Here is an 11,109-nt window from a genome sequence, read left to right as displayed (position 1 = left end):
TCCGCCACAAGGCAGGCACCCTTCAGAACATCCTTATAGTAATTTTCAGGCTTGCGATGCTCTTTCCCCGGCGGTGGCCCGTCCTTCACAAGCTTCTCAGTATCCAGCTTGCCCCAGTGCACCTTAGCACGGGCAAGGGCCCTATGGGCACCTTCAATGCAGACGGAGCGCTTGATGACTTCGAGCCTTGGACAGGCCTCCACCAGCCGCTGCACCAGCTCGAAATAGCTCCCAGGCAGAGCCTCTCCAGGCCACAGCCGAACTAGGAGGCCCTTCATGGCCTATTCGGCCGCCTTGTGGAGCTCGACCAGTTGCTTCAGCTGGTCGCTCAGGGGCACGGGGTGTCCGGCCTCAGCATACTGAGACCAGAACACCTTCTCTGTCGAGCTGCAGTCCTCGACTCGATAGAATGCGGCGGCATCGGACACACTCCGGGGAAGATCTGTGAACGCTCCTGGAGAGCTCCGGATTCGGATAAGTAACAAGTAACTCACGGTTATATGTTTGCTTTGCATAAAGAATGCCTTACCCGCCGCTATCTTCTTCACCTTTTCCAACTCCTGGAGGGTCTTCTGGGATTCGGTCTTGGCAGACTTGGCATTTTCAATAGCCGCCGCGATCTCGGACGCTCGCGTCTTCGAGTCAAGCTCGAAACTCTCATGTTTCTTCATGAGAACCTGGAGCTCTTGCCGCACCTTGCCAACCTCGGCCTCATACTTTTCCCGCTCGCTGCACTCCGCGGCCGCACTCTTCTCGGCCTCAAGCAGCGCTTGCTTAAGGGTCGCCACCTCAGACGTGGCCCCTACAATAGCCATGTTAATCATGTTATTTTTTGCAATTGCACCTTTTTATATATATTTAAACAAGGTACTTCTTACCTTCATTGTCCTCGAGCTGCTTCTTGGCACGCCCGAGCTCTTGCTCGGACCGCTCGAGGTTCTGCTTTAACGTGTCCACTTCCGCAGTCAGTGCGGCGGACGCAAGCAGGGAAGCCTGCATACGCATATTGACTCCTTCTGTTAGACTCCTGCGAATTCTTTGATCCTCTATTCGGCTTTTCTTCTCGAACGCCCAACAGAGCATCAGGGGCTACTGTCTATGCGGTAATATTATTTACACATTCTTTACTTACCTCAAAGCCTGTTAAAAGGCTAGTACAAGCTTCAGTCAGTCCGCTCTTGGCGGACTGAACCTTCTGGACCACCACACTCATAATAGTGCGGTGCCCCTCGTCAATGGAGGCGCCTTCGAGCACCTCCAACAGATTGTCCGGCGCCCCTAGTTGGACGGGGGTCACCGGCACAGTGGGCTTGCTCCTCTTGGAAGGAGGTTGCTCGCCGGACTCTGGAACCTTTGAAGGTTCCGGAGCGGTGTCCGGCCTTAAGCCGGACTTGGAGCCCTGGGGGGTTTCATCCCCTTTACTCCTGGAGTCCGGGAGGTCGCCTTGTGACGCCTCCAGGACCACCTCCTCCCGGCTTGGAACCTGTTGGGACAACACTTCGGTGTCGTCCGTAGGGCGGGGGAAGGAAGCCGTCGGAAGCGAGTTCACATCCGACGAGTCCAGTGAGCCGCTTGACGACGCGTCGAGCCGGTCTTTGGATGGGCTGCATAAACATATTCGACATAAGGGAAAGCTGTGCAATAAACGAATACTATGAGTTACTCCAGTATCCGGATACTTACGATTGCGCCAGGGGCTTGGCCCTGGGCTGCCACTCCTCTCCGCCGTTGTCGGCGTCGGTGGAGTAGTCCGGAGGAAGGGTTTTCCCCTTCTTGGACCCTCCGGCCTCCCCAGAGAGGGTGGCCTTCCTTTTCTTCTCTCCTCCCACTGGAGGGGGAGAGGTTTCTTCTTCTTCCTCCTCGTCTTCATGGGAGGAATGCGCCTCGGAACCGCCGGATGATGAATCCGACACCTCCTGGCGCCGGGCACTCTTTCGAGTCCCCGTGGCCCTTTTCACGGCCTTCTTCTCCGGCACCACATAGGGTGCCAGAACCAGCAGCTTCGCCAAGCGAGCGTCCGCTGGGCCTTCGGGCAAGGGAGCCGGACAGTTGAACTATCCGGACGTCACCTGCCAATCCTGTCAAAGGTAAGGGAGCTTAGATCCCGCATGGAGTTAAACTATGATAACCTAATACCCTGTAAAAGAAAAAAAACAGCTTACCGCGAGAGCGTGACACTGCGCACTGAATCCGCGATCCTCGGTAGCGGATGCGGGAGCCTCGGCGCCTTTGAAAAGCACCTTCCAGGCATCTTCGTACGTCGTGTCGAAGAGCCTGCTCAGAGTTTGGTGCCGCGCCGGGTCGAAAACCCACAGGTTGAAAGCCCGTTGTTGACACGGGAGGATCAGGCGGATGAGCATAACCCGGACTACGTTGACAAGTTTGAGCTTCTTGTCCGCCAGGGTTTGGATGCATGTTTGGAGTCCGGTCAACTCTCCTTTTTTACCCCAAGACAGGCCCGTCTCCTTCCAGGAGGTGAGCCACGTAGGGGGTCCAGATCGGAACTCGGGGGGTGCGACCCATTCGGCGTCGCGCGGCTCGGTGATGTAAAACCACCCAGATTGCCACCCCTTCAGGGTCTCCACAAAGGAGCCCTCAAGCCATAGGACGTTGGCCATCTTGCCCACCATGGCGCCTCCGCACTCCGCCTGGTTGCCGCGCACCACTTTCGGCTTGACGTTGAAAGTCTTGAGCCATAGGCCGAAATGGGGGCGGATGCAGAGGAAAGCCTCACACACGACGATAAACACCGAGATGTTGAGGACAAAGTTCGGGGCCAGATCGTGGAAATCCAGGCCGTAGTAGAACATGAGCCCCCGGACAAATGGGTGGAGAGGGAAGCCTAGTCCGCGGAGAAAATGGGGGAGGAACACCACCCTCTCATGGGGCCTAGGGGTGGGGATGAGCTGCCCCTTTTCGGGAGGCCGGTGCGCGATGTCGTTAGACAGGTATCCGGCCTTCCTCAGCTTTTTGATGTGTCCCTCCGTGACGGAGGAGACCATCCACTTGCCTCCCGCTCCGGACATGGCTGGAGAAGGTTGAGGTGGGAGTGCGGACTTGGGCGCTGGAGCTCGAGTGCGTAAGAATGGATAGGCAAAGGAGGAAGAAGGCGTAGGTGAAAAGGTGGATCCTTATCCCCTTATATGGATGGATGCAACTACGTGTCCCCACCAGCCTGGTAAAATTCGCTTATCTCCAAGCGCCGTAATCAATGGCACGGTTGGGTTGCCCACACCCGTATTGATGAGAATCCCGGAATAAGGGGACACGATCTCTACTTTGACAAGACGTGCCAAGGAAACCGCCTCGCATGACACGCTGAGGTGGGTTAATGAAACGACTCGGATAGAGGCTTGGCCGTGGTGTGTCATGCTACGGAATACGTCAGCAGATTAGATTTGTGCAAATATTATTCTCTCTATGGCAATATGTGGAAACTTGTTTTGCAGAGCCGGACACTATCTTTGTGTTCAAAATCTTCTATGAAGTACTTGGAGGAGGAACCCGCCTTGCAATGCCGAAGACAATCTGCGCGCCGGACTCGTCGTCATTGAAGCCTGGTTCAGGGGCTACTGAGGGAGTCCTGGATTAGGGGGTGTTCGGATAGCCGGACTATACCTTCAGCCGGACTCCTGGACTACGAAGATACAAGATTGAAGACTTCGTCCCGTGTCCGGAAGGGACTTTCCTTGGCGTGGAAGGCAAGCTTGGCGATACAGATATGTAGATCTCCTACCATTTTAACCGACTTTGTGTAACCCTAACCCTCTCCGGTGTCTATATAAACCGGAGGGTTTTAGTCCGTAGGACAACATACACAACAACAATCATACCATAGGCTAGCTTCTAGGGTTTAGCCTCTCGATCTCGTGGTAGATCTACTCTTGTACTACCCATATCATCAATATTAATCAAGCAGGACGTAGGGTTTTACCTCCATCGAGAGGGCCCGAACCAGGGTAAAACTTCCTGTCCCTTGTCTCCTGTTACCATCCGGCCTAGACGCACAGTTCGGGACCCCCTACCCGAGATCCGCCGGTTGTGACACCGACAGCCATCCTAAAAGAATTGAGCAAGATTCTCAAAGAAATAATATAGATGCACCTAGTTCTTCCAAAAAGAAAAAAAAATGATAGGACTTTGCATGCTTCTAGTGAACCTATTACTGAAACACCTGAGAATCCAAATGATATTTCTGTTTCTGATGCTGAAACACAATCTGGTAATGAACCTGAAACTAATGATAATGTTAATGATAATGTTATTGATGATGCTCAACCTAGTAATGATAATGATATAGAAATTGAACCTGTTGTTGATCTTGATAACCCACAATCAAAGAATCAACGTTATGATAAAAAAGACTTTGTTGCTAGGAAACATGGTAAAGAAAGAGAGCCTTGGGTTCAGAAGCCCATGTCTTTTCCTCCCAAACCATCCAAGAAAAAGGATGATGAGGATTTCGAGCGCTTTGCTGAAATGATTAGACCTATCTTTTTTGCATATGCGATTAACTGATATGCTCAAAAAAAATCCTTATGCTAAGTACATGAAAGATATTATTACAAATGAAAGAAATATACTGGAAGCTGAAATTTCCACCATGCTTGCTGATTACACTTTTGAAGGTGGAATACCAAAGAAATTTGGAGATCCAGGAGTACCCACTACACCATGCTCCATTAAAAGAAACTATGTTAAAACTGCTTTATGTGATCTTGGAGCCGGTGTTAGTGTTATGCCTCTCTCTTTATATCGTAGACTTGATTTGAATAAGTTGACACCTACTGAAATATCTTTGGAAATGGCTGATAAATCAACTGCTATACCTGTCGTTATTTGTGAGGATGTGCCTGTTGTAGCTGCAAACGTTACTATTTTAACAGACTTTGTTATTCTTGATATTCCTGAGGACGATAGTATGTCTATTAGTCTTGGAAGACCCTTTTTGAATACTGCAGGGGCTGTTATTGATTGCACTAAAGGCAATGCCACTTTTCATGTTAATGGTAATGAGCATACGACACACTTTCCGAGGAAACAACCTCATGTTCATAGTATCAACTCTATTGGAAAAATTCCATTGATTATATTTGGAGGTTTTGAATTTCCTCTTCCTACTGTGAAGAAGAAATATGATATTCTTATTATTGAGGATGTGCATATCCCCGTTGAGGTAACATAGTGTTATTCGAAATTTGTCCGGTTCCATGTTATTCGAAATGAGTTCGTTAACAAGACTTGATCAACCTTGTCAGTGGATTCCTTTTGATGATCATGAGATGGATGAAACTAGAAGGCACAACCTTTTGTACCCCCTTTTACTTTCTATTATTTATATTAAATAGAATAAAAATAATACTTTTTCGTCTGTTATCTGGTTATCCGTGCAATATAAAAATACCTCGAAAATAAAAGTTCTCCAAATGCCCTGAAATTTAAATATGATATTTTCTAGAATATTTGATAATATTTGGCACCAAGAACACAGCAGGGGGGTCAACCACCTATCCACGAGGGTGGAGGGCGCGCCCTACCTCATTGGGCGCGCCCCCTGCCTCGTGGGCCCATGGTGGCCCTCCTCCACTTATCCTTTCACCCATACACTTCTTCTTCCTCCCCCAAACATGAATAACCAGCTCAAACCCGAGTCCAAGCTCATTTTGCTGCCATTTTCGATCTCCTTGCTCAAAGCACCTCTCACAAAACTGCTTAGGGAGATTGTTCCTTGGTATGTGACTCCTCCATTGGTCCAATTAGTTTTTGCTCTAGTGCTTTATTCATTGCAAATTTTTCCTGCTTAGGTGACCCTGTTCTTGAGCTTGCATGTCAAATTTATATGCTCAAAAGTAGTTTTGATGCATGATATAGGCTCTAGGCACTTGTATGAGTAGTTGCTATCAATATAATTGAGTTTGGTCTACTTTTATTTTGAAGTTACTAAAAATTTCAAAATTTTCAGAAAATGATAAAGAGATTTTTGAGGGGCTCATCGAGCCGAAGCTCAAGGGAAAAGCAAAATGAAGAGGCACAGAAGCCTAAATATAATTTTCCTCGCATCACGGAGGTTAGGCCGTGTGAATGGCACTCCGATGAATTCTTGAGAGCAACCGGGATTTATGAGGATTTTTATGAATTGGCAAAGAATGCAGGCCTCACCGACTTCCTCCACGACCAACGCGAACAGTATCTCTTACTCACCAATACTTTTGTGCAAAACTTCTACTATTATCCTAGGGAATCACCTCCTTCAGTAGAGTTTCATTTATATGATGTGGTTAAGAAGATGTCACTTTATGATTTTTTCAGGTTTGTTTGATCCCTTTTGAGGGTAGTTTAGAGGAACTACATCCAAAGGATGTGGAAGGTTTTATTGATACTATCACTGTAGGGGAAACTAGGAAGGTTTCCGATGCACGAATCACTAGCATACATTTTCCTGTTTGACGCTACTTTGCAATATTTGCTAGTCGTTGCTTAATTGGTCGCGGAAACTATGGAAACCTTAGTGTCCCTGATATTTTTATTCTGTTCCACAGTTTATATGCTGACAACTCTGTTAGTATGGGCGGAATTATTGCTAAATGGTTAAGTCTTAACCGTACCAAAGGACCCATCTTTGCTGGTATTTATGCTTCACGCCTTGTTACACATTATAATATACCTATTAGGCACTATGAAAAAGAAGAAAAATTGCTGCCTCGTGTTTATTTAGATTATAAGAGTATGGTAGCACATGACTTTGTTATAAAAAATAGGGAAGGGGAGCTGAAATACAAACTGTTCTTTGATAAACATCACCCTGAGACTATCACCTTGCCTGCTCCTTCCTTGTTTAATTTATCTTCAGGCAAGTACCTCGTCTCACCGAAGGACATTCACGCCTACCGGAACCCTACATCAGCCATAGAGCCAGAGGCGGAACCACAAGTTGATCCTCCGCGACAGTCTAATTACCTGTGGGATCCGGAGATGATTGCCAACCAGTGGCAATCGGAGCCTTCTTCATCACAGTACGACCCCAACTATTACTATGGATATCAGCCAGGCCAGCTGTGGCCATAGACCAACTTAGGCCAAAAGCCTAAGCTTGGGGGAGTACGTACTTCCCACCGACATTACATTTATGTTCACACACTCATTGCTAGATGTCGGTGCTCATACTTTTTCATTGTATCATCCATGCTAGTTTATTTTCCTTTTTATGCTTTCTTCTTGTGTGTTTAATAAACCTAAAGAAAAACCAAAAAAATAGTTGTAGCTTTTAATTAATTCACTTTCCATGCTTGTAGCAGTAATTAAAAAGAAAACCCAAAAATATTTCCTGTTCTCCTTTTGCTTGTTGGGAGCTTTCCCGTGTAAATAGTTTTATTTCTTTTCTTTTCTTTGGGGGTCGATAGGAGAAGACCATAATTAAATTGTTGAAGTAGCTCTTATATGCATTATTGTTGATCTGACAAAAGAGCCCATATTGCCTTGTCTTCTCCTATTTATTGAATGCTTGCAGATTCCAGCTTAGTCCAATGCACGTGCACTATTATTATTATTCACATCATTCGATCGTGCAAGTGAAAGGCAATTATGACGATATATGATGGACTGGCTGAGATGAGAAAATCTAGTATGAACTCGACCTCTTTGTTTTTGTAAATATGATTAGTTCATCGTTCCTGATTCAGCCTATTATGAATAAACATGTTTGCAATGACAACTAGAGATCATAGTTTCTTGTGACATGCTTGATTAGATAGGAGCTTATAATGGTTTACCTTGCGTGCCAACATGCTATTAAAATGGTTGTGATGTGGTATGATAGGGTGGTATCCTCCTCTGAATGATTTAAGTGACTTGACTTGGCGCATGTTCATGCATGTAGTTGAAACAAAATCAACATAGCCTTCACGATATTTATGTTCATGGTGGATTATATCCTACTCATGCTTGCATTCGGTGTTGATTAATTTTAATGCATGTTCATTACTGTTGTCGCTCTCTAGCTGGTCGCTTCCCAGTCTTTTTGCTAGCCTTCACCTGTACTAAGCGGGAATACTGCTTGTGCATCCAACTCCATAAACCCCAAAGTTATTCCATATGAGTCCACCATACCTACCTATATACGGTATCTACTTGCCGTTCCAAGTAAATTTGTATGTGCCAAACTCTAAACCTTCAAATAAATATCCTGTTTTGTATGCTCGAATAGCTCATGTATCAACTAGGGTTGTCTGTATCTTCCATGTTAGGCAGGTTATTCTCAAGAGGAGTGGACTCAGCTCCTCACTCACGAGAAAGTGGCTGGTCACCGGGATGCCCAGTCCCATGCTTTATGCAAACTAAATCAAAATAATTGCAAACAAAACTCCCCCTGGGACTCTTGTTAGTTGGAGGCACTCGTTGTTTCGAGCAAGCCATGGATTGATGCTTGTTGGTGGAAGGGGGAGTATAAACTTTACCATTCTGTTTGGGAACCGCCTATAATGTGTGTAGCATGGAAGATATTGCCATATCTTAGTTGTTATGTTGACAATGAAAGTATATCGCTCAAAATATTATTCACCTCTGTTTCAAAACGAGCTCTGGCACCTCTACAAATCCCTGCTTCCCTCTGCGAAGGGCCTATCTATTTACTGTTATGTTGAGTCATCCTCCTCTTATTAAAAAAGCACTAGTTAGAGAGCACCACTGTCATTTGCGTTCATTATTGTTAGTTTACATTGAATATGACTTGACTGGATCTCTTTTACCATGAATTACAATGTCTAGTCAGTCCTTGATCTTTAAAGGTGCTCTGCATTTATGTTTTGCAGTCTTAGAAAAGGCTAGCGAGATACCATCTTGTTATATCATATTATGATTGTTTTGAGAAAGTGTTGTCATCCGAGATTTATTATTATGGCTCGTTAGTTGATTATGCCATTGTTATGAGTAAACTCGAGACCTATGCGTTATTGTGAATGTGGTTAGTTATAATATTTGCTGAAAACTTGAATGCTGGCAGTACATATTTACAACAACAAGAGCAAACAGAGTTTGTAAAAGTTTTTCTTTATCACTTTCAGTTTATCAACTAAATTGATTGAGGACAAGCAAGGGTTTAAGCTTGGGGGAGTTGATACGTCTCCGTCATATCTACTTTTCCAAACACTTTTGCCGTTATTTTGGACTCTAACTTGCATGATTTGAATGGAACTAACCCGCACTGACGCTATTTTCAGCAGAATTACCATGGTGTTATTTATGTGCAGAAACAAACGTTTTCGGAATGACCTGAAACTTCACGGAGCCACTTTTTGGAAAATATAAAAAATACCTGCAAAAGATGAAGGCCAGGGGGCCCACCACCTGTCCACGAGGGTGGGGGTGCGCCTGCCCTCCTAGGGCACGCCCCCCTACCTCGTGGGCCTCCTGGTGCCTCTCCGACTCCAACTCCAACTCTATATATTGTGTTTCGGGGAGAAAAAATCAGAGAGAAGAAATCATTGCGTTTTACGATACGGAGCCGCCGCCAAGCCCTAAAACCTCTCGGGAGGGCTGATCTGGAGTCCGTTCGGGGCTCCAGAGAGGGGAATCCGTCGCCATCGTCATCATCAACCATCCTCCATCACCAATTTTATGATGCTCACCGCCGTGCGTGAGTAATTCCATCGTAGGCTTGTTGGACGGTGATGGGTTGGATGAGATTTATCATGTAGTCGAGTTAGTTTTGTTAGGGTTTGATCCCTAGTATCCACTATATTCTGAGATTGATGTTGCTATGACTTTGCTATGCTTAATGCTTGTCACTAGGGCCCGAGTGCCATGATTTCAGATCTGAACCTATTATGGTTTCATCAATATATGAGAGTTCTTGATCCTATCTTGCAAGTCTATAGTCACCTATTATGTGTTATGATCCGTTAACCCCGAAGTGACAATAATCGGGATACTTACCGGTGATGACCGCATCCGGCATAATTCTTCATCACTGATCCATTGCCTACGAGCTTTCCATGTACTGTTATTCGCTTATTTACTTTTCCGTTGCTATTGCTATCATCACTACAAAATACCAAAAACATTACTTTTACTACTGTTACCTTTTGCTACCGTTACCACTACTATCATATTACCTTGCTACTAAACACTTTGCTGCAGATATTAAGTTTTCAGGTGAGGTTGAATTGACAACTCAGCTGCTAATACTTGAGAGTATTCTTTGGCTCCCCTTGTATCGAATCAATAAATTTGGGTTGAATACTTTACCCTCAAAAAATATTGCGATCCCCTATACTTGTGGGTTATCACTCACGGGCGTCATCTTTGACGGCGCGGGCCGTGGGCGGTGTGGCTTCTCTCGCTCGGCTGCGGTGCTCGCGAGGCGGGGTGGGCTGCCGGCTGTCGCGGGGCTGGCTGGTATCCGCCGTTGCCTTTGGTGGGCGCTCAACACCGGCAACTTGGTGGCGGTGGTGGTGGAGCGTGCCAGCTGGACCTGACGCTTTGTTTCCGGCGGGGGCGGGTCGGGGCATCGGCCCAGCGTGGCTACTGCTCCGGCTGTGGGTTGCGGTGACGTTTCACGGTGCCGCGGTGGCATCACGACAGTTTGGCGGGCCGGCTGCGGCTGGTTTCTCAGCGTCGGCTCGTTTGTAGGCAGTCCGTTTCGACATACAATCCCTCTCCCTCATCGTCTGGCATTGCCTTCGTCGAAGGGCAGGTCCTCCCCCAGCTGCGATCCATCACCCGTCTCGCGCCCGGCAGCAGGACTGCTCGTCTCGCGCCCGGCAGCAGGACTGACCCTGTCTCGCGCCCGGTAGCAGGACCGACTCTCTCTCGCGCCCGACAGCAGGACCGACCTAGTCTCGCGCCCGGTGTCGTTGGACGGATCGATGGAGGTTAGTTTTGGCTGGCCTTCTGTGTCTCGTTGCTGGGGGCCACCCAGGGGTGTGAAAGGTGGGTCCTTTCCGCTCGTTTCTTCGGTTGGGGTAGCGGCGGGCCTCAGGTGAGGTGGTATCCAGGTCTGGGAGGCTGGGGCGGCGGCCCTGGTGGTGTCTCTATGGTGCTCTTGGGCAGAGCCCGTGGATCGGTGTTGCCCGATGGCCATGGCAATGGGTGGCGTGGTCGCTGTGGGTGTGG

Source organism: Triticum aestivum, chromosome 3A (assembly GCF_018294505.1).
Source record: "Triticum aestivum cultivar Chinese Spring chromosome 3A, IWGSC CS RefSeq v2.1, whole genome shotgun sequence".
Classification (NCBI taxonomy): Eukaryota; Viridiplantae; Streptophyta; class Magnoliopsida; order Poales; family Poaceae; genus Triticum; species Triticum aestivum.
This window is presented reverse-complemented; position numbering follows the sequence as displayed.